This window comes from Athene noctua, chromosome 1 (assembly GCF_965140245.1).
Source record: "Athene noctua chromosome 1, bAthNoc1.hap1.1, whole genome shotgun sequence".
In the NCBI taxonomy this organism is placed as follows: Eukaryota; Metazoa; Chordata; class Aves; order Strigiformes; family Strigidae; genus Athene; species Athene noctua.
In genome coordinates this window covers 59,150,750-59,178,541 of record NC_134037.1, presented here as the reverse complement: position 1 = coordinate 59,178,541, position 27,792 = coordinate 59,150,750, and the positions used below count along the sequence as shown (strand labels likewise).

The 27,792-nt window shown below is 43.0% G+C and overlaps 1 protein-coding gene across 7 annotated transcripts in view; it reads right to left on the bottom strand.

Moving 5' to 3' along the window:
• Positions 1–26,241, bottom strand: part of PKIB (cAMP-dependent protein kinase inhibitor beta) — a 61,656-nt gene extending 35,415 nt beyond the window's left edge. The window contains exon 1 of one of the 7 annotated variants that reach the window (XM_074896229.1): positions 26,141–26,241. The gene's annotated coding sequence lies outside the window, so the exon portion shown is untranslated. Of the gene's footprint in view, positions 1–18,341; positions 18,407–21,187; positions 21,268–21,632; positions 21,766–21,889; positions 22,020–26,140 lie in introns of those variants that run through there. The other 6 variants (XM_074896222.1, XM_074896223.1, XM_074896226.1 and 3 more) reach the window with 6 other exon arrangements.
• Positions 26,242–27,792: the final 1,551 nt, after the last annotated feature.

Here is a 27,792-nt window from a genome sequence, read left to right as displayed (position 1 = left end):
ACACATTCCTGGCAAGAGCCACCTCCCCCAGTGAACAGGAAAGGGGCAAGTAAGTCACAGGAGAGGACGCTCCCTGACAGCCCGCATACAAAGCTCCCTTTGTCCCCCAAGACTAAGAGGCCTTACTCTACCCGTGGTTGTTCCCCACCTGTGAAACACATAAACAGGAGCACTGGGCAGAAGCCTCCAGCTAGCTGGCCGGTGAAACAAGGGGGATGTTGGGCCCACTCTGGGCTGGGGACATCCCTTCTTATAAGGCCCGAGGCTTTCTTTAGATCTTTGGTGCACACAGTTTAGGAGTCCACCTTTGCACCCCATCTGCACTTCTGTCTGTGCTCAAATAATTTGTCCTATTCGCAGTAAAATGAAACTTCTGGGGGATTTGAATGTGGTTTTTACCTAGAACTGTTAAATGACAAACACTTTTGAGCGCTGCCTTAAGGACCCTTGTGTCTGCTTTATCCATCATAGAAAGTCACGGTAAATACCAGTGCATTCTCCAGACGCTCACCTGTCACTGTTTTCCCAAAGTAGCTACGCCTTTCCCAATCATTCTCAAGATAAAAATGTAAAAGGCAATTGGCACGTCAACAGAGAGGAAAGAAATGGTCTCTTACAGCAATTCTTTTGATTTTTGTTCACATTCTGTTTCCAATGAAGGCATAAGCACTCCTAACTGCCACTTGTTTTGAAATGAAGGGTGAAGGCACCTCCACACACTTATCACCCAAGTGCATCTGTTCCTTATCCATACCATGGACTGGAGAAAAGTAACCCAGAGGTGACAGCTCTGTCCCATCACACACAGAAAGAGGCAGCCTACAGACACTGCTAAAGAAGTGCTTTTTATACAAGGAGTCCCTCACAATTAGGCTCTTAACATACTTAACCAGTTGCCTCATTCTGCCTTCAGGTGAGTTTGCATCTTTACTAGGAGCAGCCTCCAAAGTGCTGACCTCTACCGAAAGGCATTTTATGCCAACTATTGAAATGCACAGGCTTACTGGCTAGTGCAGCTCTACTTACTGCCGGGGAGGGACCAGAACTTCAGCCTTTGGACAAACCATTCTCCTTAGGCTTCCTATCTATTCCCATGACTGCAATTACAATATCGGTTTGGCTGTAAGAGGCCAACTTGCTCTTTCTTCTGAAATACGTAAATATGGCATCAGTTTAGACTGTGTCATGCTTTTACAGGAAATCTTCAACGTGCACACTGAGCAGCTTTAGAGATTCCACATCCTTTCTTGTGAGATATTCAGATGTGGTTGCTCCAATGAGAAAATCCTTTATCACAATTCCTCCTGGGTCCAGTATAATTCCACTGACCTGGCTAATTGTTCCCCTCTTCAGTGTGGTGCCCATACAATCCTTGGAGGCTTTGAAGCAAAAAAAGGTGTCTATATTAAAGAAATGAAGATGTGACGCTAACATGGATTGAACACTTGATTCAATTCATGCTGAAGTTGGGGAGCATTTGCAGGATCTTAGATGCAGGACAGGGCTCAAAGAGGAGGGTTTTGTATAGACTTGGACTAGCACAGAGAGGAATTCTGCCTTCTGGGAGCATCTTTGAACCCTGAGAGGATGCACAATGACTTAATCCTCCTCATACAGCCTATGTTGAACATGAAGGATATTTCAGGCATAATATCCACTTTATAAACTCATATTTGAGGAGTTTATCTTTCAAAAATGGATGGAGCTTATCAATTTGCACATTTTTACCATTCCCAGACACAGAGATATGTGGGCTCTGCATCTAAACAGATAAAGGAGGTCAATTTAATTTCTGATTCTACGTTGTAAGCTGTTGCTATACAACTTCTGCCATAAGCATTATCTGCAGTGAAATATGTAAAAAACCCTGACATTTCATGAGTTCTGTTATCAAGTTTTAAAAATTTCTATAGCTGCTCAGTAGGTTAATCTTATGCTTAAGCCACATCTACTTGCAGGTGTAGCTCTTTACCAGTAACTTGCATAGGCAAGGGCATTCTACTACTTTCAAAAGAAACTTCACAGATGCAGAGAGAAAACTTTTCTATACCCAGTGCTATTAATACTTAATGATAATCATTTCAAACTCAAAATCTGTTCCAAACATTCAGGAATGAGCACCCCAAAGAAGACTGTTTTCAGCAACAGAAAACTAATTTTTCAAAAACAAGTTTGTCTATATTAATGAGGCCTAATTAAGCATCCTTCCCTTAACAGTCCTGGCTGTAAGTACCAATTGAATTACTTACTGATCTGCAGAATTGCTGAATGCACTTTTTATGTGGGATCTCTAAGAACTTAAGTTAAATGATGCAGTGTAATAATCATCTTACTGTAATTAGGCTTCAGTTTTAATTACACAAGTTCAGATGTTTTGTTAACATATACTTTCCTCAGATCTTCAAATACAGTATTAAGAAGCTCTTCTCTCCTTTTCAACTGGATTATAAAAATCACCAGGACTGTTTCTGTGTCTTCCAGAGCTGTGCCTAGTTTCTTTCATTCTCCTGGGACATCTCAATGTATACCTTCTGAAAGCAGAAGAGTGGGTAGATGATCTGAAGGGTGTTCACTGCGCAGAACACCCTTTCTCACATCAGTATTTCTCCGTGTGCTGAGAGGCACACAAGCAATGCTTCTGCCTCCAAAACTGCTCACCCTGCAAAGCACTGGCAACATCCCTTATATACCTAAAGGGGACAAGAAAGCAATGGCTGTAGTAGGGACAAGGAGACAATTACACCAGCTGGCAGAGGGCAATGAGGAGGTAGCAGTGACATCCAAAAGAAAAATGAATTATGGCAGCAAGTGAGGCTTGGCTTTGAGAAGACTGTGGCTATCATTCTGGATGTCCTGTCCCTTGGGCAGAATCTCTGTCAGAAACCAACACTCTCCAAATTCCCACACCTTCGTGGATTTACGGTTTGCTTTCCACAACACATGATCTTAGCATTTCAAATGTCCACAGAATCATTAGGCAACAAATCTCAATTGTTTCCAAGACAGAACTTGCTTGATATCACACAGATGACTTCAGGGAGCAATTTCTGGATGTCTGTGGCAAATCTATCCTGAATTTGAAAACCAGGTTCAATCTAAAGAGATGATTGAGAGGCCCGAGGTAATTAATAATGTTGAGAAGGTAATTTAAAAAACTGAAGAAACAAAACCTATCAACAGCAATTAAACATAAAGATACTACATCTGTCTCAAGTAACCTGTGAGCTGCTGAGCACTGGACACATGGAGAATACACAGGGTGAACTACTTTCATGTGTTCACAGTGTTTTTTCTAGGTGCATACTTTTGACTTCTCTCAGCAGCAAGACACTATGCACTAGGTAGCCATTTGATCCGAACCAGTTCAGCTGTTCTTATGCTCTGGAGGAAAACATAAAACACCCACAAATAAAATCCTCATTATGTCAGTTCAAAGCGAATGGAAAACTTCCCTCCCCTTCCATACCAAAAGCTGTCCAAGTTATTTAATCAACACTGATTTAAGAAAACCCATTCCTCTCTGGACACCCAAGCAGTGGAACAGCACAGCACACCAAGGTTTCTAGTCTGGTGTTTACTGTCTGGTGCTGTGGCAAGGCAGCGCATCCAAGTTTCTAAGTGAAGAGTAGACCACAAAAAACATTTTCAGTTTTGATTTCCAGCCTCAGAAGCTGGTGTGCAAGACAACCACCTTCAACTAGCCCCACAGCAATAGCCTGCAGAGGGGAAGGACTAGTCCCTCCTATGGCAAGAAGTCAAAGGTGGCTGCTGATTTTGGAGAGGCAGAAAGCACAATCTGAAAGTGGAAAATTACATGGGTATTTTGGGCTAATAAGACATTACCACTTTTCAATGAAGATGGGAAAGGATCCTATTAACTGTTCATTCAGTTTAGGGTTTTTTTCATTTCAAAGAAGCATTAGACAATGAAGAAGCACTCTGAAGATTGAAAGAGGTCCATCAGAAAAGAACATAAGATTACCAATTTTGTCTTCCTGTCGAAACTCTGTGACCCCTCCACTTGTGCTGAACTCTGCCTCAATGGTAAAGTGGGAAGTTTCACAGTGCATAGAGATGAACAGACAGGTTTTTCCATATTGATCACCCCTGAAGCCCAGCAACTCTCCACTGATGACTGCAGAGGCAGCCCTGTAGTATTGCAGGTTGCCCTTCTGAAAGGGCAGCAACAGGAGCAATCAGTCCCTGAAGTGCTGCTCTTTAAAGCAAGGTGGTGCAGAGGAAATTTAAAAGTCAAACACCCCAAAGAATCAACACCTGCTCTCCTGTCTACAGAGACATCCCTGACATTGGGCAGTCAGGAGATGACAATCTATGTGCTGTATCTGCTGTAAATAAAGCCATCAGCATAGATGTGAGAGCTGAAGTCAGCAGTTTCAACGCTAGATCCCTATTTTAAAACCTTTGATTATAAGGAAAAGGATGTCACAAGCCCAGACACACTCCAGCTGCAGCTTGTGGTCACCTGCCAATGTTCAGCTGAAGCAATCTGCTGCCACACCAGGGCTTGCCAAAGGTTGAACAGCATTTGGAGGTGAGGGGAAGGTGGTCCCAGGGAAGACAATAAATCATATCTGATCCCTAAAGAGGTGGAGAGGGACAGCAGAAGTGGAAAAGCATTTTGTTCAGTCTTTGTTCTTGCACTATGCAGGCCAGACACAGCTGCAGCCCAAGGGGTTCCCTGAGGGTTAGGACAGCACCTCTTATCTCTCCCTTCAACAAGAGCATCTCTGCAAAGAGCAGGAGAGGAAAAGTGGGAATTATTAAACCCCAGCCCTAACTTCTCCATTATAGCTTCATCCATCAAACAGGATTTTTACAAGTGCTTTGCAATCCCCCCCGCAAGACTCCTTGTTGCTATCAGTAGGGGAATGCAATTTTACGCATAATGAAAACACGGTATTAGTATTTGTATGTAGCAAAAAATTTTTTTAAAAAAGCATAACTGATGTCAATGGCAGAAGGATGATATGCCTGAATACGTGATGATAAACCCGAAGAGAAGCACATGTGTTTGAAAACTACTGCCCTACATCCAGATTCACTTCTGAATCCACCACTCATTTTCCCCTCCCCAATTTCATGTCACTGTTAAGGGAGAAGCCGCTGTCCGAGCATTCGCACACCCATCAAGTCACACACACACACACCCCCCCACCACCCAAGACTTTCAACTGCGAGGACCGGGTCCCTTCACAGTGGGTGACTCCAGGGCATCAACAGGTGCCCTTCCCGACTCCTCACACACACACTCACCCTCAGGCACATCTTCTTCCCTCAAGCTCTACCCTAGGTTTCCCAAAGCAGAATCTGTAATCAAGGCCTTCAAAATAAAAAGTGTAATATATTCTATCTATGGTGCACAAATTTAGACAGCTTGAGCTACGTTCCTCTGGAGAAGGACTCCAAACACCAAAATCCCTGGGCAATTATATCCTTACAATCTCAGTTCCTGCCTCTCACACTATAGTCTGGTTGAACACTAATATTCCCACTCTTCTCGCTCACTCAATGCCTTTTCTTGTCTCTAGGTACCTTCTTTCTCGTTCTTGTTTTTTAGGCTAGTGGTTACTATGTCTGCTTTTCCTGGCTCAAACTGTTTCTGGGGCTTTCCAAATCTTATTCCTCCAATCAGAGAATAGGTCAATGTTAAGCAAAAACATTAGACAATCTTTGAATTCTGCTTTATCATGAAGAACTACTTTTAAGCAGTTAAACCAAGACCTTAAACCCCTCCAAAACATATTAACAGCCTCTATAATACAGCCTCTATTAATATAAACAGCCTCTATTAATAGCACATGCCTGTGCTATTATAGCCTCACAATCTTTACCCCATTATCACCACCCGCTGCTGATGTCAGGCTCGGGTGTGGTCAGCATGTTCATGTATCGCTGCTTTGCCACCTTCCACAACACACTTAATCACTGTGCTTTCTCCTCCCTTCTCCCCCACCCCAGAACATTCTGCACAACTACTGCCTTTGTTGGCACATGGGTCTCCATCATGAAGGCTCCATAATCGCATTTGCTAACATTCGTTTTAACCTAACAGGCTGTGACTGACCACACGTTATTCCATGTCCGGTATCACTGAGATCAAACCTGAAATAAAACAACAACGGAAGGAAGCCTTGGCACACTGTGTATCCAAGAATATCACGTTGATGATACCTGAAGGTCACCTCCGGCTTCAGCGTGCTGTGATACCAAACCTCAGACAATCTGGTGCTGTTCTTGCTCTTCTCTCTGCTACGTATACCACTTAAATGATGGTATTACACAGCTTTTAGCAGCCTGTGAGTGAACGTAATCCTGATATTAATTCACCTGGTATTATTCCTTGTCCATCTCTCTCTTGGGTTCATTCCAGGAATTAAACCTTCCCTTTACCCACACTGAGGAAAAGGACAAATGCGCTGGCTTATTCTGACCACAGTTCACATGTCAGTGCTCTACATAAGGATATATTCCAGCCACACATCAATCAACCATGCAGCTTTACTTACAGTGACAAGCAGGCAGATCTACAGATTTTTGTAATTGCCTTTGGTATGGAGAACATCACCAAAGAAAAAGCAGAGCCAGTGTACCACTGTGCTCCAGAGATCCATCTGAGGGGCTAATGTAGCAGGCACAATTTATAACAGATACTCTGAATTATATCAGAAGTCAAATTAGCCTTCATTTACCCTCAAGCTCAACAAGGCAGATAGGCACCAAGACTACCCACCCTTCAAGGCCTGGGTGGTCCATTCCTTAGGCCTTGATGAGCTGTGGGTCTAAGCTGGCTAAAAGTACCTTGAGGCGGGAAACTGTTCTTGAACGAGCTGCTAAAAGTTCTTCTAAGGATGCACTGCTTCCAAAGAAATGTGTAAAACCCCAATAGATACAGAAATAGAGTAGGCTACATCCTACAGAAATGAAGAGACACATGGCATAGATGTCAAGATTTCATGTATTCAGCCAAGTTCCTTTCAGGGTTTTATTTAACATCAGAAAAATATTCATGCATAACAATTCAAGCATGCCCATTCCCACTAACGGATGTCCAACATCCAACACACTGTACAGCCAACTGCTCATACAGTGCTCTTGCGCTTTCTCACTATTTGTCCTTAGTAATGTTTTGTTTCTTCAAACAATCCTCAGGGCAGCATGAAGTAGAGGAGACAGCAGGTATTTAGCAGTAGTATCATGTCTGTTAAAAGCACAGAAGCTACCCTACCACAAACACCATTGGTCAGGGGTTTGTGCGTAATGCCCAGGTTCTTCCTACCAACATGTTCTTCTTAGGATGCATCAGTCAGCCAGTCCTACACTGTCCTCTCAAGTTTTCATGCTCACTGAATTTCATGGGCTAACATTCGATTATTCAGAGATCTAGGAGTTGATGGTCAAAATACTCAATATATATATGAAGATTACATCCGGATGAAGAGGGAGGAGGAACATCTACAAATAAAGTACTCTCCTGGAACTGTGGTCTTTCAACTACAGAATTGGAGGCTGAAAAGTGGGTACCAGCTAAGAAAAACCAACACAGACAAAATAACTTAGTCAGAGGAGAATGAGCTGCAAGTTCACACTGAGTCCTTTACCAGTGCAAGTGGAAATTTTCTTTGAAACTCTGTATGACTATAAAAAGAAAAATCGAACTCAGGATATACCAATAGCCTTTCTAAGATTTCATGCCGCAAGAAAATATGCTGAATGTATGTAACCAGGAAGGCTGTATTTAGTATTGTTTCAGATTGCTTACAAAGTGACCTGAAATAGTTCAATGGAACTAGAATAGTTCAGTGCCTGTAGAGAAAAATAAATTGAGTGAAACAAAGGTGCCCAGTCAATGAGATAGCAGAACAACATTTTACATACATGCCAGGAAATGTTTCTGGGATAATAAACTTTTTCACAAACAATTATTGTCCATTATCACCCACTTGGCACAACTGAATCCGAAGTATGTCACTCATTTGCCTCATTAGAAGAATATAAACTCCTCAGTCTTTCAAGAAACTTTCCTGATGACACTGTTGTCTGTTCTGCGTTTTGAAGGCTTCACCTCACACTCAGAAGGAAACATCTTCCCATTTTAGTGAGGACAAGCCGGAGAGTCATGAGAAAACCTGCCCCCACGTCACAAATCCCCAGCTGAAGGATGGCCTCCAGCCACAGGGAAACACTTCCAATGCAGGATGCCCCATAACCAACTGGGAGGAGACTCACCACCAAATCGCAGCATGGAGGGATCTGTGGGGTGCCACAATCCAGACCCTGGCACAGATCAGCTCTGAGAGCCAGATGTTGTTCATCAGCAGGCTGGAGAACAGGCTGAAGAACAGTGCAGCAATTTGGGCCACAAAACCACCAATTTGAGTGGGGGGAGTGAGGCTGAAGCCAACGGTGTGAATGCTCAACAGATGCAATATGACAGGCAGCAAACAGCTGCAGACCTTTCTCTCCTTCCCTATGTCCCACTCTTAGATGTGGAGGAGGTGTTGCTACTCTGCTGGGAGGTATTGCTGCGCTGCACATCAACATCTGGGATTTGCTGAAGCCCATTCTGGATTAATTAGATAGCTACCACCCTCTCTACTCAATCCCAGAGAAACAAAACACAAATAAAAAAAATCAGGATTACATGGTAAAAATGCCTTTCCAAAATCAAGTTGTTTAAATGAATTTCTGAATTAGAAATAATCAATTTGGTGTGGTAATAGAAAAACTCATTTGATCTGCTTGGTCTTGGGGGGTTTGGGTTGTTGGGTTTTTTTCTTATCTGAACGATCCATCAATCTAAAGTTCTGTACAATTCCTACATTATCTGATTCAAAGTGCTGATTCAAAACAAAGATTAGTAACAAAACTGTGCCACCCCAGAGCCGTTAAAATAGCAAGTTAGTGGATGTGAAAAGGGCAGATGCATCTGTTAAGTAAAATGACCTGTCCTACAGATTTCCATGTTTACCAGTATCTTCTCTGGTCATACAGATCCACTGGTACACTGTAACATCAGAGCTCTTCCGGAATTGCGGAGACAAGAATGTCTTTACCACCAAAACAGAAGCCTCACACAGTGCAATCCAGTAGTGCATATACAGTGCAAAACACTGCAAAAGCAAAACCACCAGTACAATTTTATTCTTCTGAATAGTGAAGATAATTTAATAAAAACTATTAAACCCAAGCATCAGTACTAGTCCGAGTATTAAATTGTTGAATATGCAGCAGTCTTTCTGGGGGAAATTTATGACCAGAGGAAATGTTCTAGCCTTGGTATTTTTATAGCATCCTTTTTTTTTTTTTTAACGAATAGAGGGGGGGAGATCCAAGATTTCAAAGACTATTCAGTGTCCTCTACCTTGGAGGAGGGCAGTAGCCTACATGAGGACACCTGCCACAGCTCCTGAAACATGAGATGACAACTGAATACAACTGCTGTTGCCAAGGCACATTCATTCAGTCAGCCACTGTTCTCCTCAACAGACTAAAAAAACATTTGCGAGGTCTCCTTGGGCGTCATCCTGCACATTTTGGTTATAAAACCAAATCATCCCGACCTTTTACTGTACTCCTCTGACCAGTATCATTGATGCCCATCATCAAAGCTACAGTGCACAGCCCCAAGGCCAAACAGCATGCAGCAAGGGGTCCTCAAAGTCCTTTCCACACGCTGCAGACCTTGTTCCCCAAGTGCCGCCAGCCCGTCACCCTCACCCTGCCCCCTCCCACGAGTGGCTGCCCTTCCCAAGGCGCTCAAGCAAACATCCTGCAAATTCAGCACCCAGATTAGAAGTACAAACAGATCACGGGCTATTTTCTGGCGATTTATTACCAGATGCAGCATGACTTGAAGGGAAGGGGGAAAAACAAACAAACAAACAAACAAACCCAAAAAACCCCACAAAAAAACACACAAAAAAAACACCACAAACAAAAAAACCCACCACCCTGTTATTTTTGTTCCTCTAATTTAGAAAATGAGGGTGAAATTTCCTCCAGAAAACAGATGCCACAGAATTAGTGGTCATTTTTTCCTGGTATCTTGTTCACAGTTTAAACGTTCACATTGGAGTCTCAATAAGAGTTTGTTGAATGTTTAGAACAGTTAAGCTCTTATTTTTACGTAAAGAAGTATCTTTCAGATGTCACAGTTCACCATAACATGCTGAGCACAATGTTCATGCAGGGTGGCATTTCTCCTAGGATCTACAACTCCAGAGCTGTTACTGGAAACGCCTTTTTTTTCCTGAGAGGCAGCTTTTCCACTGAAACATAATTAACAATATAACACATCACTGCAGCTCCTCTGCAGCTTCCACTTGCAAACCAACTGGTGCTAATCTCTGTCAGATCCCAGCATCGCTCTCTCCTCAGACTCCCTTCCTCCTCACCCTCCCTCTCTCGAGACACACAAATCTACAGGAAAACGTGCGAAGACACTTTCTGAAGAGATATAAAATGGAGAACAGAGTGTCTGCTATCTTCCTCACTCAAAATAAGCCTATGTGCCTTTTATACAGCCTTTATGCTTTTTTTCTTAACAATTTTTGAAACTCTCATACTGATACCAGACATGACTATGTTGTAATATTTCTTCCTCAGCTTCAGGTTTTTTTCCCCTCCAAGGACTTGCCCCTCTGAACAAACTGCAGAACAGCTCCAGCCTCTCCCAAGTAAGGTACTGGCAGTCCTGGCACCATGCAAGCACAGCTCCAACACCACTGAGCTGTTTTTAGCTCCCATGCTGCCTGAAGCTGAGCATCTTCCCCCTCATCACATCCCATTCAGTGATGAGCCATCTATCCTCATGCCTATGAACCCTACACTCTCTCTTATGAAATCAAGCCTTAAAAAGGTCTCCGTCAAAAGCATGTCACTATGTATGCTTCTGTTCAGGCCTTTGCCCCAAAACATAGGATAGGTCAACACTGATGCTAGAAAATCAGAACTAGGTCTTACCCTGCACATATTTTGTTCAGCCATCTAGACTGGATCGTTGTCTTCTGAAACAGTTCAGACTGGCATGGGAGGAGTGGAGTCAGATCCCCCTGACAGCACCCGGTAAGACATCTGAACAAATATCCCCATTTTGGGAAAAGTTTAATTTCAAATGGTAATTACATCTCACCTTCGATGGGCTCCCGCTTTTCTAAGTCTAAACTGCTGGCCTACCTCACTTGTCAACTGACACAACTAACCAATCCGCCGCCATCTATACATGAAATGTGACTCTCGTCAGGTGGTAGCTTGGGCTGTCAGCCTCACTTTTCTTCCTCTGTGAAATACTGACATTGGAAAGTCTTAACGAGGAAACCGAGATTACGAAAAACATCCTTTGCTCTAGAGGTGGCAGTGCCGGCTGTTATCTCTGTTCTCCAGTTTTCAACCAGGAATAGAGCAGGAACAAATGCATTCAATCCTACCCCGAATGATAGCTCTACAGAAAGGTCTAGACGGGAAATTCCACCTTTTTGGTGGCTTTAATCAAATGGAACAGCAGTGGGAAAAGGGAGGAGTGGTGGTGGAGGGGCTGCACCATCCAAAATTTAATTTAACCTTTTTTTAATCTACTTTGATTCACCTCTTATCTTACACATTTTTTCCTAAATTCTGAAAAGGTACAGAAATGAGGCCAAGATACAGATTTAAAAAAATAAATTACCATTTCCTTTCAAAATGTACACTTAGAAAACTTACGTAATTAAAATATTTATAGTAAGAGCTGATCAAGTGATTAAGTATACTTTAAAAGTTTCCTTTTTAAAAAAAGTACACCCCTGACTCCCATCTTTCAGTTCTTCCAAAGTATAAATCTCTATTTAATTTTAAGCAATAGAACTTCAAGTTCTAGGTTTTACAGAAATCTAAAGAACAAGCAACTTTTAAGATCATTATGGTGCGAAGTTTTAATTGATTTTTTTGGGTAGTCAGAATCAAGAGGCAGATATCACTCCACATGGACTTGCAAAATAGGTCAGCTGGGTAAATTTGTTCAGCTTTCTTCTACACTCTTTCTAAAGTAGCATCCAAATGTGTTTGTTCTCTTTAACTCCCTACAAGGGATGGCTTGTTAGGCAGCCACTTAATTAACACAGTGAATATACAGTTGAATGTCTGGTTATATCCATTCAAGATAGCTAAATTTCTGTGTCATGGTTCAATCCCAGCCAGCAACTAAGCACCATGCAGCTGCTCACTCACTCCTCCCCCTGCCCCAGCCCCAGTGGGATGGGGAGGAGAACCGAAAACAAGTAAAACTCGTGGGTTGAGGTAAGAACAGTTTTATAATTTAAATAAAAATTAATATCAATAGGAATGAAAAGGAAGATAAAAAGTCAGTGAAATAAAACCTAGAAAAGACAAATGATGCACCATGTAATTGCTGACCACCTGCTGACCAATGCTCAGCCAGTCCCCAAGCAGCAATCCACCCCTTCCAGCCAACTCCCCACCAGTTTATGTATTGGACATGATGTCATACAATATGGAATATCCCTTTGGCCAGTTTGGGTCAGCTGTCCTGGCTGTGTCCCCTCCCAGATTCTTGTGCCCCTCCAGCCTTCCTGCTGGCAGGGCATGAGAAGCTGAAAAATCCTTGACTTAGTACAAACACTACTTATCAACAGCTAAAAACATCTGTGTGTTATCAACATTATTCTCACACTAAATCCAAAACACAGGGCTGTACCAGCTACTAGGAAGAAAATTAACTCTATCCCAGCTGAAAGCAGGACATTCTGGAATAACATTCAATTTCCATGGTAAGATTCGTGAGTTGTTACAGTTCACTCAAATTCCCTCTACCCAAGTGTGATCATAGCAAGTAGGTTTCCACTTGGAATTTTAATAATCAGTAAAGGTAAATTAATTAGTATCATGAATGAATATTATTTCTTTTACTTTCAAAACTTGCTAGAACAGAAAGAATATACTGACTCTATTGGGAAATCTGTTTGAGAAACACACCATCCTGTTTATTCTGTTTTAACTTTAAGTGCTACTTCCAGCTACCTTTAAGTAACGAGAATATGGAAGGAGAGAAGGAACATAAAATGCATTAGCCCATTAATAAAAGAAACTGCATGGACATCATGTACACTCTCTTCAAGCTGTAAATGATAAAACTACGAATTCAGAACAGAAACAAATAGCATTGCCTTAAGCCTTCCTCCTAAAGACATCATGCTCTGACTCTATGCTAGACACCTTGCACGTTGAAGTAAGGGAGCTTCCAACCACATCAGTAACAGGATGTTTCCATTAGTAATTGGCTGAGATTTATTTTTATTCAGTTCAGTTCCTTCCTCAATTCTAGCTTTTCCAGCAAACAAATGCAAGTTCAAGGGGAAAGAAAATAAATATTCCTCCAATCCTCACATGTTCATCTTCTTAAGCTTTTCTAAGCTCTCTGAGGTAAACAGCAAGCACTTTTAGTGACAGTTTCTGAGTAATGATGGGTAACAGTGAGGAGGTGGCTGGAAGCACCGCTGGCTTCTTAATGTAAACTCTTTTATACTACTCAGGGAACACATGTTCAATCACTGCTTATGAAACAGCTTTTGACAACACAGAGAGGACCTTTTTGCTTGATGTTTGTTTAAGCGAGACTATCTATTTTAGAAGCAATTGCTTTCATTTTACTTTTTCGTCCTTCACATTTTTTTGTTAAACAGAAGCAACCCACAGTCTTAATAACAGATTAGTGAGTGGCTGTCTTCTCTAGAGACTTCATTATCACGAGATTTCACCGCACTCCAGTTCTCCTAAGAAGACATTTAAAGGAAATATAAGAAGGGTAGTATAGGATTTCTAATACCTGAGCTTCCCAAGAAGGCAAGGCATATTACAAGAACCCCATCCACACTGAGGGACCTTCCTTTTAAAACGTCAAAATATGATTGCACATGATGCCTACTTCCAAGAAAGCAATAGGATCAGCATTTCATTTTTGAACACAGAACATAAATACCACATTAACACTTCAGCAGAACATGTTTACAGAAATCCCTGCATATTTATGGTACCATATTGTGTCTTGAAGAAAGCTCTTCTTAGGTGAACAAAAGCAGCAGCAAACTGAATTATATTTGAAGCCTGAAAGAGTACGTGCAGCACACTTAGAAATTATTTTACAACACTGAACCATATTTAAGACTGATTATATTGGCAAGATATTTAAGGCAGGGACTGCAAACCACTATGCTGTTGTAAACAACTATTTTTTATTTCTTATTAAAGGTACTGTCACTGGCCATCTTTCAGTCTGGGAAATAAGGTTCCCTCTTCCCTGTTATATTTTTCATGCATAGATGGTAACAAGGACTTTGCAGCAACTTTCCAGAGGCTCAGCTCTGAACCTGGAATGATAGTGTCACAGGACAGCACAGGCTGGACAGGAGCTCAAGAGGTCCCTGGCCCAGCTCTGCCGCAGCAGGCTCAGCGCAGAAGTCACAGAGGGGCTGCTCAGGGCTGTGTCCCCTCGGGGCTGGAAACCCCCCAAGCCTCCCTGGGCAGCCTCTGCCTCTGCCCCCCTGGCCCCAGGGGAAAGAAAGCCTTTTCCTCAGGTCCCATGTGAACCCCTCTCTCTTGCTTGGTCCAGCCAATGCCCCTTGTCTCTCTGGCTCCCTCTTCTCCACCACTGCCCTGCAGGTACCCGGGGCTGCTGTCAGCCCACCCCGGAGACATCTGCCCCCAGGCTGAGCCAGCCCCATCCCTCAGCCTCTCCTCACAGGGCAAATGCCCAGATGTGACCATTGCACTCTTGATACACTAGAAAATGGCTTCTTCCCCTGAGGAAAGTCCTATTTTACAGGGAAACAGGTAAGGTGAATCGTGCTGACAGCCCCTGTCAACTCCACAGCACCATCTGGCTCCTTCTGTCAGGGCTGGAACAGCATTGCTGTGTCCAAGCCCAGCTCTGCTACAGGCAGGATTACAGTTAAACCAGTGTCTCGTCCTCCAATTACAAGTTGTCTCTGTTAAGAGCATCCCATTCATGCTCTGGAAGAAGTGGCAATAAAAACACAGAGCTGAGCTCTGCTCCTCAGTTCCAGAGTGGCTTCCCTGTTTTGCAGAACAGTTTATAAAACCAATCCTCCAAATTTTCATTCATACAGCACCAGAAAAGTTCCACCACTCCCACTATATCCTGGATTTAAATTAAGATGAAGTGCCATCTTCTACTTGGTACCATGGGGGAAATTCTGGTTACATTTCAGATACTATTTTCAGAACTGCTTGTCCACTCAGAGACAGAATTTCTATACATCATTTTCCCGTCTTCTGCTTCCTTTAGTCCTCTTACCTAACCAAACCCCATCCACTACAGACAGAAGAGATCTTCCAAGGTCTCCACATAAACATTTACAGGACACACGCTAACGAAAACTCTCTTAATTAAGGACTGTAAAATCCACCTTTGTAGATACAAATTGCTTATGAACAAAGCACACCCCATATTGCCCAAGAATTAAAGCTATTTTTTATGAGGCAGAGACTCACCTTAATGATAATCTCTTTGGCATCACACAGTGATATGTCACAGAGCACTTTCATTTGTTAGTATGAAATATGTAACAGCTGCCAACGCTTCTGCTTCTGTCTGAGCAAAAGCAAGATACCTTGTAATGAAGAAATTATAAGTATATAGATGGGTGAGGTGCTCAGCTAGAGGATACAAATGACACAAGATTCAAAACTAGGCAAAACAAAACTTAAAGGAGGTGTCAAGCCTGAGCAAAAGGGAATACTTTATCCAGACAGACACATACTTCCATGAATTTTATTAATGCCTGTCTGGTATCTTAGCCTCAGTCACCAGACAACATACAGAGATCATGAAATACCACACTTCCAGGTGTTTTCTGTAGTGTACGCAGCCACAGTGCTTCCACATAAACACTCCCTAGGATACAGGATAACTCCAAGATGTTTCCTAATCAGAGTATATTATGTCGCAGGGAAAATGTACATGCTCTAATGCAATATTGTCATTAAAGTATGAAAAAGTAGCACTATTAGAAGCTCTGGGCACGCAAACTGAAACTTCCTTCCTCCCTGGTTCTCATTTTAATTTTTAGTAGTTCCTTTTCTCTTAAGGCCTAATCACACAGGTACTGCTGTTTAGTAACCAACACAAAATACTGTGAAGAGTATCCTAGTGACATTACCCTTCAACAAGTAGGCCTGCTCCATCAGGAATAATAATAATCACAAAGACCAAACCCAGAGATCTGAAGGCTTTGTCTTGTGAAAATGGCTTGCATATTCCAGTGATGTTCACTTTAACAGTTGTTTTTATTGACCTGCTGGCTTCTGTTTATGCAAACAGAGTTGCAGGATGTGGATCTGATCCAAGGCTGACTCCAAAGGAGGGATTTTGATTGCAGAGGAGGAAGAGGTACCTACCCAAGAGGTGTTGAATGCAGCATGCCTTCCAAGGGCATTTCAACAACTCTGCAGCTGCATTACTAAGCACAGCAAACTAAAACAATTCCAGGTTACTCAGAAGCCTATGGACAAACATGTGGGTTTCCCACAGAATTTTCATAAACCAGTTTCAAAGGTAATTGAAAAAGGCTAAAACAAAAGGCTGTCCATTTGCCCGTGAAGGCTGGAAAGCATCATAAATTACTCCTCTGTTCTGCATCTGCAGGCATTTAGATCATAACCTAAACAGTACGGTGTACTACAGACGCACTTCACCTTTCTCTGTCAGATGGAATATGTGGACAGGATGGGGAAAGCCAAAAGAGAGGAAAATAATGCGTTGCCATCATTACATATACAGCAAACAGTGGTTAATCTGGGTTAAAGAAGCAAAAAGCAAGTACTCCCTGATCTGCAATTGCTTCTCTAGGATCTTCCTAAAGACACCACAGAAAATGGAAGGTTTTTAATGAAGAGCTGTGTCCTTGCAGCACAACCTAGCTCAGAACTGCCCCCACCTGTGGGGGCTGCACAGAAAGGGGTGTGCTACATACCAAAGGAAGCACATGCAGAAAAGCCTCTGCGGCATATATTACCATGCTGTGGCCAGCCAGCCAAACACCTCCTCTCCAAATGCCTCAGCCTGGATGCACCTGACACAGCTCCGCACTCAACGGCTGCTCCCCTTGAGTACAGGACTTCCCGTGGGCAGCGCAAACCTGACCCAGCTGTTAAGACCATCATCATACCCCTTCGCTGACACTGGTCACTGGTGTTTTAGGCTGCAGACTGACGTGCTGCCTCGGCCACAGCTGGACCACGTGGAGGGCTCCTGCTCTTAGCCCCACTGCTGGCTTCCCACCCCAGGGTCCAGGGGGGTGCTCCCCTCCCTGCAGGGTGTCCCTGCCCTTCTCCCACCTGCCAAGGTAAGGGCGCACGGGCTTGCGCACTGCAGCAGTTCACGTTAAGCACTTCCCCAGCAGGGTTTTAAGATCCCTTGAATGCACCTTAAGCAAAACAGACTGGGTAGCACCTAGGTACGCTGCTACCCCCTGCGTTTCTGGAAGCAATGCAACTGGTGGTGAGGGGTGAGAAGCCATGGTGGGAGTTGCCTCTTAAACCAGCTGGTGGGCACCCAGCCCAGCGGTGTGCCTGGTGGCAGATCCCCGGTTGCAGCGGGACCTGCGCCACGCTGCCAGGAGGGCTCAGGTTCTGGCTGAGGAGAAGGAAGGCTGTTTGGCTCCACTGAAGTGCAAGAAGACAAGGCAGGGTAAGATGTTACAGAAGCATATGTGCTTGTTTGTAGAAAAACAGAGTTTCTTTCGTGCCTCATTCCTCCTCTTGCTAATATAAACCAGGAGAATAAAGTCAAATGTAATTGCTATACAAGCACAGCGCTCTCTCTTTAGTACAGTCTTTAATAATGTATAAACGACTTCTAAAAGATGTAAAGGAGAGCTTAGTGCAACTTGAATGCAGATGAATATTTAAAAAGAAATTAACATTATTCACTAAGCACTTTACTAAATTGGTTTCATTTATATGTGTACGTTCATGCCCAGACAGCAAGTCCAGTTGATGGTTTCTACAATAGGAAAAAACCTAGCAAATCAACTTACTATACTATTAAGGATTTCTGAAAAACAACAAAACAAACCAAAAAAACCATCCCAAGCAATTTTTCAGGGAGGCGATGAAAGAGGGAAGACAGACAAGTATAGCGATGGTATTAATGGTGGTAAGACAAGGAAGGAGAAAATGGGCAATTACCCATAAACACTGCTCTTAACTTTAGTTATGTAACAGAACAAATAATCAGAACAATAACCACCACTTAAAAGTCAATAAAAGCATCATATATTTATAAAGGTCTTGCTAGATAAACTCACTTTTCAGATGTCTCCTCCATTATCCTTCTCCTGTCATGACACAGGGAGACTGCTGCAGCATCCCACTATGTAGATAAAGCCAAAAGGGACGTTTGGATGCAGCCGTAACCAGACGAAACAGCAGTGGCAGTAAGAAGCAAATTCAAGTCTAATCAAAAACTTGTAAGCAATTTGGAGAAACTGATCGTGGAAGAAAGAGTGTTTGCACCGTCAGGGTAACAAAAGAAAATTATTGCACTGCTGGCTTTCAACACTGTATAAGTATTAAATTATGGGCTAGGAAAGCAACAAGTTGGTTTATGAAGTTGAGAAACAACGGCATTTATATATATCTCATTACCAGAAACATTTCAGACGAATGGAGCTTATTTTGAGGGGACTACGGAGGAGAAAAAGAAGGATCAAAACTTCCAAGATTGTGCACTCTCAAGGAGCACAGAAATTGAAAAATATATCACCAACCCTGTGAGTAGCAGCAGCAATGAAGCTCAGCATCCTATGGAGCACCCACACAAATTTTCACATGCCTGATAAGCTGAATGCTTGCTACAGCTCTTCCCTCAGTGGGGGCATCAACCCCATCTCTCATCTCTCTGGTCACCAGCAGTTTTTGAGGTTTCTAAATATTTTATCACACTGAAATCTCTACTCTTCTACTTATATTGGTTGAAATTGATCCACGGGGGTAAAAAATTACTCTGGGGCAATGAGGGGAGCTATCAGTCAAGATGGCATTATTAGTTTAGCTGAAGCTGGAAAATCATGTTAGGAATCATGTTGAAAATAATACAGTCAGGACAGAGGGGAAGGAATAACAAACAAAAATCTCTAATGGAAAAAACTTCTAAAACCGTAATTATTAAATCAAGTACAGAAGACATTTTTTCATGTGAGGAAAACCAGATTTTGGAGTTTTTCACAAACAGATCACCATTCCTGACTTTCTAGGATTTCTGCTAAACCATATACTCTTAGGCTGCAGTGAAAATCTGGATGATCCCCCTGTAAAATTGTAAAAGCCAGAATCTTAATCCATTCTAACACAGATGTTTGACTGTCCAAATACTTCTAGCAGACAAGATCGTTTGGATTTACTTTTGTAATTCTTCCCCTTCAGCACTGGCGGCGATCCCATGAGTCTGAGTGGCCAGTCTGGATGCCAAAGATTGGAACAAATCAAGCCATCGATCCAAAATCTGCACCTGCACTGTTTCACTGCTCGCAAAACTATTTGGGAGAACAAGGAGCACACTGGAGAGACGTTGCAGTGAGCAGAGGTACTTTCGCCATTAAGATATGGAGAGAGAACAGAAATTTCCCTTACTTTTTCCCCAAAGCCATGCCCAGAGAACTGAGCAAGGTCCTGGAGCAACTTCACCAGAAAGAGAAATCAATGAAGTCCAACAGAAAGCCCGGCAGGACTTCAGGGAACATACAACCTCCCACAACAGTGATCAGCTGATGGAGAAAACTACACGTATAATTCCTCACAGATTTTCATCCCAGGTTTTAGAAATCGAAGTAGGTACATTCTGAATAATTCATTTAGAACACTCATTATACTAACAGAAAATATTATTTGAACAGCATAGATCAATAAATGGACACAAGGGAACAATTTTGCACTTCAGACAGATAAACAACATGACCTGACTGAGTTTCTCTCTCTGCATTTCATGATTTGCATCAATATTTTTTAAATTTGTCATGATTTTGAAGCTTGTGTATATTTTTATAGCATACTGATGTGTTATGCTGTTTTGCTTAAATTTGTTACTGTCATTGACACGTCGAAGACAAAATATAGTAGGCTGGTCTCTATTCCAACAGATTGCATTTCAAAACCAATCTACAGAACTAAACTGTAGTTTCACTAGTTTCACTCTCATGGTAAAGTGTTTGCTTTTAGAAGCTTTTTGGGTATTTCTAGTGAAGCTTCAATTTATCTTACTTCCATATAAATATTTTTTATCAATCAACCACAGTGTAACATTTCATAAACATCACAGCACAAACATTCAAGTTCATCGTTTCAAAGGGAATATTAACAATTGAAGAAAAAAAAAAAAACACAAAAACAACCCAGACCATTCTCATTGCCATGACTTCTTTAGGGAGGAAAGGTGAACAAAGCGTCATGGTCTTTCCTTCAACTGTTTTCAAGGTCTCTGTTCTGATCAAGTATTTCACCCCAACTGCTTTTTCTACCTATAAAAGGTGATGAAGTTATACTTAGGTAAGTCAACATGCCCTATATATTTTCATATTTGTCAATCCTAACCACAGTGCCCCCAAAACTGGCTAGGAGTTTCTTAGAATGACCGAAGTCTCATTACTTTTCAAATTCAAATCTTTAAGAATCGGGTGTATCTGTACCAATAAGACACACAGCATGCTGTAGATAATTTTATCTACTGCTTCAGGAATATTTTGAATACTTTTACTTCCTCCTTTGCTAAAAGCACTTGCCTGCTCTTCAGAGACCACAAGTAACTTAACAAATGCAGAGGAGCATCATCCATAACTGAATTAAGAAAAAATTCTCTTACTGCCAACATTTTTTTGCGATCAGAAAGAAAAATTCCTGCCCTGTGAGTGATCAGAGTAAAAGGACGCTCCCTGCAATCACGCAAAGATGAAAGTCAACGATGTATCTTAACTGATTTTCTAGGAACATCTTTTGCATTAACAAGCTCCATGTTAGTTGCACACTATCTTGTCCACGCAACTTTAATTATGGACTTTGTGCCCAACGGTTATTTTTCAGAATGTCTTTTAATGTAACTGAGCGGTGTCATTCTGTAAATAAAGCTGGTATTTTCACTCTCTGCTCTTCATGTTCTTACCGCTGATTAATCTGACCAAACACGATTTCAGAGAGGAGCTGTGGATAAAAACTGCACCTGGAACACTTCTGATTGCTTTTCTGCTGGAGAAAAAGTCATTTTAGTTTTCTTCCTGCTGAGAGGCAGTCTATTTATAACACCTAACGTTAATAAACATTAAACCTGGTCGCTCAATCGTACGGAAGCATCTAGGACGGGGAGGCACGGAGAGATTATCCGCGATTTATCCACGGTCACGCAGAACACCCGGGCCACGGTCGGACACGGGACCCCACGTCCCCCGGAGCGCCCTCCGCGGCTCCTTCATCTCTCCCCTCCGCAGCACCGGGGCTGCGCGTCCCCCGCGGTACCTGCCCCCCGGCCCTCGCCCCAGGCGCCCGGGGTGCCGGTCGGGGGGCTGCCCAAAGCCGGCGGGGGCCGGGGCGGGCAGGGACGCGCTCGGTACCTGCTCATGCCGCTCCGCCGGGGCTCGGCCGGCCGGGGACGCTCCGCCGGGCCCCCGCCGCCCGACACCGGCACCGCCGCCGCTCCCGCGGGGGCGCCCCTGCCCTCACCCGGCCCGGGCGGCCGAGCCACCCCCGGGGCCGCGGCGCGGAGGGGAGCGGGTCACCGCCCTGCGCCGCTCCCCCTCCGCCCGACATCCAACTTGCCCCGCGGCCGCCCCCCCGGCGCCCCCCCCGCCGCCGCCGCCGCCGCACTCACCCGGCGCCGGAGGTGCCGCTCCCGCGGCCGGCGGGTCCCTGCCCTCGGCCCGCGCTGCGCCGGGAGCCGCGGCCGCGCCGGGAGTCGGCGGGGCCGCCGTGCCCGCCCTGCGGCCGCACCGCCCCCCCGCCGGCGCGCCCGTCCCGGCAGGGAGCGGCGCGGGGGGGCCGGGGCCGCGGCAGGGGCCTCCCCGCAGCGCGGCCCCCCCGAGGGGCTGGAGGGGGCGGACCGGCTGCGTGAGCTGCCCCCCGGCGCTGGCCTGGGGCACCGCTCCCCAAAGTGCCGAGCGTGGGGCGGCGCAGCCGGGCCCCCCACCCGACCCCCCAGCTTGCCTCCGCCGCCGGGAGAGGGGACGTGGCCGGGGACCTCCCCGCACCTCCAACAAGCGGGCAGGGACGTGCCCCTCCCCAGGGCCCCTGTGTCCCCCTGGCCCTCCCACAGGCACAGGCTGCCCCTCTGCAAACCGCTGGCGGCGAGGGGAGCAGGTCCCGGTGCCCGGTCACTCAAAAATAGCGGGGGGAAAAATACAGCTCTTACCTGGAGCCTTGCTCTTTTTAGTCTCAGTTCTTCGTGTTACACTTTTTTTTTTTTTTTTTTTTTTTGGCTGCAGTCCCTCAAACTGCACCAGCAAAATGACACAGGACATCCTCCCGCTCCTTGCCCAACGCAAACAGCCAGTGTCTGACAAATTTTGGTGTGAAAACAATGCGAAAAGTTGGCACCTGGACGTAGCCATATGTGACCCCATTTGGCTACAATTTTTATTATACCGCACACGCAGAGGCCAGGGTGCAGCTGCAGCAGTCCTGTCCTAAGGCTTCTGGCCTTTGGGACGTGCCCTTATGCTGGAGCTTGAAAAAATCCAGCCTGGGCCTGAAATCGGCAGTCTATGCATTTTTAACTCTTAAAATGTTGCCTTGTGAACAATATTGCAAGTTTTCTGTTTTAATTGCTATGTTTCGGTGGAAACACAAAAGTTAACACCTGGCATCTCCGAGTATATCGAGGCACCAGCACATTCCCTACAGCTGAATGCGGAGGACCGTGTGATACCAAACTGGCTTTGAAAGTTTTTTAGGAGATCTAGGAATTTTAAGCATTGATTTTTAACATAGTTTTTTTACATTGTACCAAAAGGACCCTAGACTATATATTTTGAAATCCCTTTAAACTGTCTTGAAAATCTCACTACAGACAATATATATATCTATCTCTATATATATATATATAACTATCTCTGAGCCTTTATCCAGCTATTTCCCTAGATCCGGTCATCACCATGCGACAAGAGAACCTGCACAGAGGTTTTCCATTTATACCTGATATCCAGAGAACTGCACAGATTCAGCTAAAGACGGGTTAACATACCCGGGTTTTTCAGTGCTTACACTACAAACTATGTCAAGCTTTTCATCATAGTTATTTATGATAACAAATAAAAGGAGTCAGAGGATTAGAATTTTATTTCGTTTTGAAACTGAAATTGGTATTCCTGAACATAAAATCCCTTGGGTTTACTTTTAACATTTTTCTGGCGTGACCTAGAATACTTAGGATCTATTTTTAAGACTATTTAAACCATGTTATTGCAGTAATCCAATTTACAATGGGAACTTTAAGCACCTAATAACTCAGGTGATGGCTTAGAATTGGTTGATTATCTTGCATTTTTATTGGATCTTTCCAAATGTCCTCTTAAAGTATAAGAGCTGTAGTTTGGAGTCATGCCAATACTCCCTCTAAAATACTTTTCTTAGAATGTAATTCATTATATCTCCTTTAATGATTAGTCTCTTTGTCATTTATTTTATTATTTGGGCAGATGGTTTGATTTCTCAAAAAAACCCCTTATGACTACTATTTTTAGTTTAATGATGAAAATAATTGGCAGAGGTCTTTTGTTTTCTGGGTTATAAGAAAGGTTTATTCAGAATGATCCTGCATAAAGCTAGTATTTATATTATAGATTTACACTGAGAAGCTCATTTTTCCAACAGAAACCAGAATTCAGTGGGCTGATCACCTGCGGTGCTTCGTTTATGTGAGGACACATGAGGAAAGAAGAATATACCAACCCTCATATAGAGCACCGTTACAGATACTAGTGCCAGGATACAGTCCTGGACTTAGCTTGGTAATACTGTATGAAGGCCTTAACATCTTTCTAGCCCATCTGGATGTCTTCTGAGGGAAAACCCAACCTGTGTATTCCTTCAGACTGATGTAGTGGTATTATTTATTCTGAGGTGCTCCTCACCTTTCCTCATGCAGCCCATGTCTGCTGCGTACAGGTGGGATTTCAGGTGTGGTGTTTGGTGCGGAGCGCTTCGGATGCTGGTTCTGAATTAGACCCGACACAAATGTCTGGAAGAACTGCAGATGCAAGTGGGATGGTTACTACAGAACAAGAAGTTCTTCAGGGACGTGCATGTTCCCACTGTGGCACTGAGAGAAAAATTCTGTCTGCAAAGCAGCAAATCAGTTACCTTAGTGATACTCAATAGTGGAAAGCTGTTTCAAAGCAGCCGGGATCAACTTATTTTCTGCTGTGGGCATGCCTTGACAGAAACATGGAACATCCCACTTAGAGCCACAACAGGGTTTCTCTTCCCTTTCTTTATCACAGACTGCTGTTTCTTTGATTTATTTTCATTCTTCCCTCCTTATAGAGGTATCAATGTCACTTAAACAGATTTTATATCTGTAAGGCTTGCTGAGAAACTTTTCATGTTGTAGCTCTGTGCAGTTCCGATAATTTTAGACATCTGGAGGATTAGGAAAAAATCCTAGCGTACTTCAATAATATGCATGCCAAGCCTTTCTTTCTTTATATTATATTGTACTTATTGTTGGATGTTTCTGATAGAAAACAATATAAGATTAAATGCCACAGAAGCTTCTAATGAGATCGGTTGCTATCACAGGAAACAAGCCCATGAGAAAAATACTGTAGATGACTATTTTTGAATTCCACTTGAGAAAATTATGAAGAAGATTATGTTTTACTGTAGTGCCTAGAAGCCAGGGAAGGAATTCAGTAGCCCAGATTATTGCTAGTCCTGTGACCATGTGCCACCTGGCATCTAAAATTTTTCAGATAAACAGGATATAAATAAAGTAAAACCAAAACAAAAGCAAAATGCAGACTTTTATGATTATTTTGCTCCCTGTGTGTGGTGCTCTCGCTACAGCGGGCCCTGGCAATACCAGCCAGGAGAGAAAGGGAAAGGCACCTGGATAGCAGTGGAGCGCTGCAGGACCACTGTCTCTCTCTGTTGGCCACCTCACTGGATGGGCCATGGTAGCAAACCTCCTGACAACAGCCCTGAGCTGAGGACAGAGATGGGTTTTTGTAGGATCTGTGCAGCCACAGTACTGGATGCAGGAATGTGTCAGAGGCTTAGGCTGCCTTTTAAGATGGAGGCAGTCTTGCCTCAGTAAAGGCTTCTGAACTCTCTCTTCTAGAGAGCTGGCTTTAGAAAGCTGACATTTTGCCCTCCTTAAAAGCATCGTCTTAAGAAATGCAGAATATATGAATATTCCTTGTAAAAAAAAAAAAAAATTCTTAAGAGGGCTATAAATAAGATGACAGAGCTAAATAGAGGAAGAGGTGTTATCTGGAGGTAAAAGGCATTTTTCAAAAAGTAGAAGTTGGGCACAAACAAGGGAGCTTACATAGATTATAAGACCAGACAATTTGGGCTTAAAACTACAAGCAAAGATTTTGAAGAACACCTTGCTAAAGGCAAGTATAAAAGTTACTAATAAAACCTTAGACCACAAGAACTAGGAAGCTTTGCAGAGCTGAGGGATGACCAAGGAGTAGAAAGATGACAAAAAAGACCACAGAAGAGGTGCTAGCTCAGCTCTCTGTTGCTGTGTTCACTACCAAAGAGCTTGAAGACATTCATATTCATACTCTTTCTTTAGAAGAATCAGGTCTCAAGAGTTATCTCACATGGAATGGTTGGAAGAAAAAAATATCCCAAAATGGATCATAAAATCAGATGGCCTAAGTCCTGTTTACCCAGAAGTTCCTAGAGAGGTCAGATATTGAATAGCTGTTCCACTAACTGAGGTGTAAACTTACCAGTCAAATAGTTTTTGAAGTCAGCCAAACAGAAAGTACAAAATTTTGAAAAGGGCTCCAAAGAATATTTGTATTTGAGGCAATCCACTTAAAATTATTCTAAAGAGTAGTATCAGTTGGCACATGAATAACTCTGAACTAATGGGGAAGCATCAACCTACCTTTTGTAGAAGGAAGCCACACCTCACTCATCTGCTGAAGGCAGATCAAGATCCTTCATATGTAAATGTCCAGTCTATACGGGACTTTTAAATACCATTCTTGCTTCTGTCAAGGTCGTTTAGGAAATGCCGATGAAGACCTTTATAAAGAAACTCAATTATCTCGAGATTAAAAGGATTAATAACTACTTAAAGGCTCATATGGGATATTAAAGAAAATGGTCCAGATGTAACCTCTGTCTCACAACACAAGAGACACCGAGTGAAATCCTCAGACTGTGAGTTTGAAAAAATAAAAGGAAGTACTTTTTCCACATGGTATATTATTAAATGACACTTTGCCCACATAATCAGAGAATGGTGTAGAAAAAAAAACATAAGTGGGTAAAAAGGTGCAAATTGTGGAAGAAATATCTATCAGGTGCAATTAAACACAAAAATTCAGATTTCCAGTTCTTTATATGTGTGAGGCTGCTAATAAATGACCAAAAGCAGCAAGGCTTATAATAGCTATTATAATATTATAATAGCCTTACAAAGGCTACAAACAGAAAAGCAAGTGCATCACCTGTGTCCCAGCTCCCTGCAGCTTTAACACCTGCAGTCTCACGCTGACTTGGAGAAAGCTCAGATTCTGGAGACATTCAGATATCTCCTTGGGGAGAATGTTAGTTGGAAAAGTGTTTCAGTAGGAATCCTAGATTTTATATTTACTTTTTTTACCAGTATTTTCATTAAATACAGCCCTTCCTAGTTTGCATAGCACAATTACAATAGCAAATTACAATTACTCTAAGTGGCATCTTTTTCTTGTTACCATCACATCCTCATGTTGATCAAAACCAGGAGAGGGCCTCCAACATACTGGTCTCCAGCAACTAGTCTCTAAATTAGTTCAAAGCAAGAGTTAACTCTACAGAAGTTGAAAGCAAATATGAAACAAAAATCAAGCTTCTGATTCAATAGAGTACAGGTACACAAGTCTCCTGTCGTCTGTGATACAGCATCAGGCTTCAAGTCTCACTGTGACCTAAAGCAGAACTGACAGCTATATATGTGGTACTCTAAGGAGAAGGGAGGAGTTTACATTGCCTAGATTCAGAAATGTCTACTCAGAGGATCTGCAGCTGAAATGTGTGTTTGTATCAGAATGACAAAGCCAGAGTTTGAACAGAGATGCTGCTTTTTCAGCCTGAAGTTGGCCCTGACAGGTTGCATGTGAGACGTGCCCTGCAGATATCCAGCTCTTGCCTCCTACCCTTCCTCATCTCCAGGCTCCCACACACATTCATAAAAGGATTATTTAAATAGCCCAGTTACAAAATTGTATTGAAACTTAGATACTGATGCAAATTGTACAGCCTGTTGGCACAGTATGAATTCTGCCAGGCCTAGAATGAGTCTACATTAATTCCAAGTGTGCTGTATCTCCATTTCCAAACTAGTTCTCTTTTGGTATTCATATTGCGAGTTGCCTTCATTTAGATTTTTTTCTATCTTTTTGCAATTTTCCTTTGCATCTATTAATGCTCTTGCCAAGTCTCTGTATACATAGCTAATTTCCAAAGCTTCCCTCATCCTGTTCTGCATTTGGTCTCCATTTCTTCCAAAGGAATGTAAACAATGGCAATCAGAAATTGAGGTAAAGAATC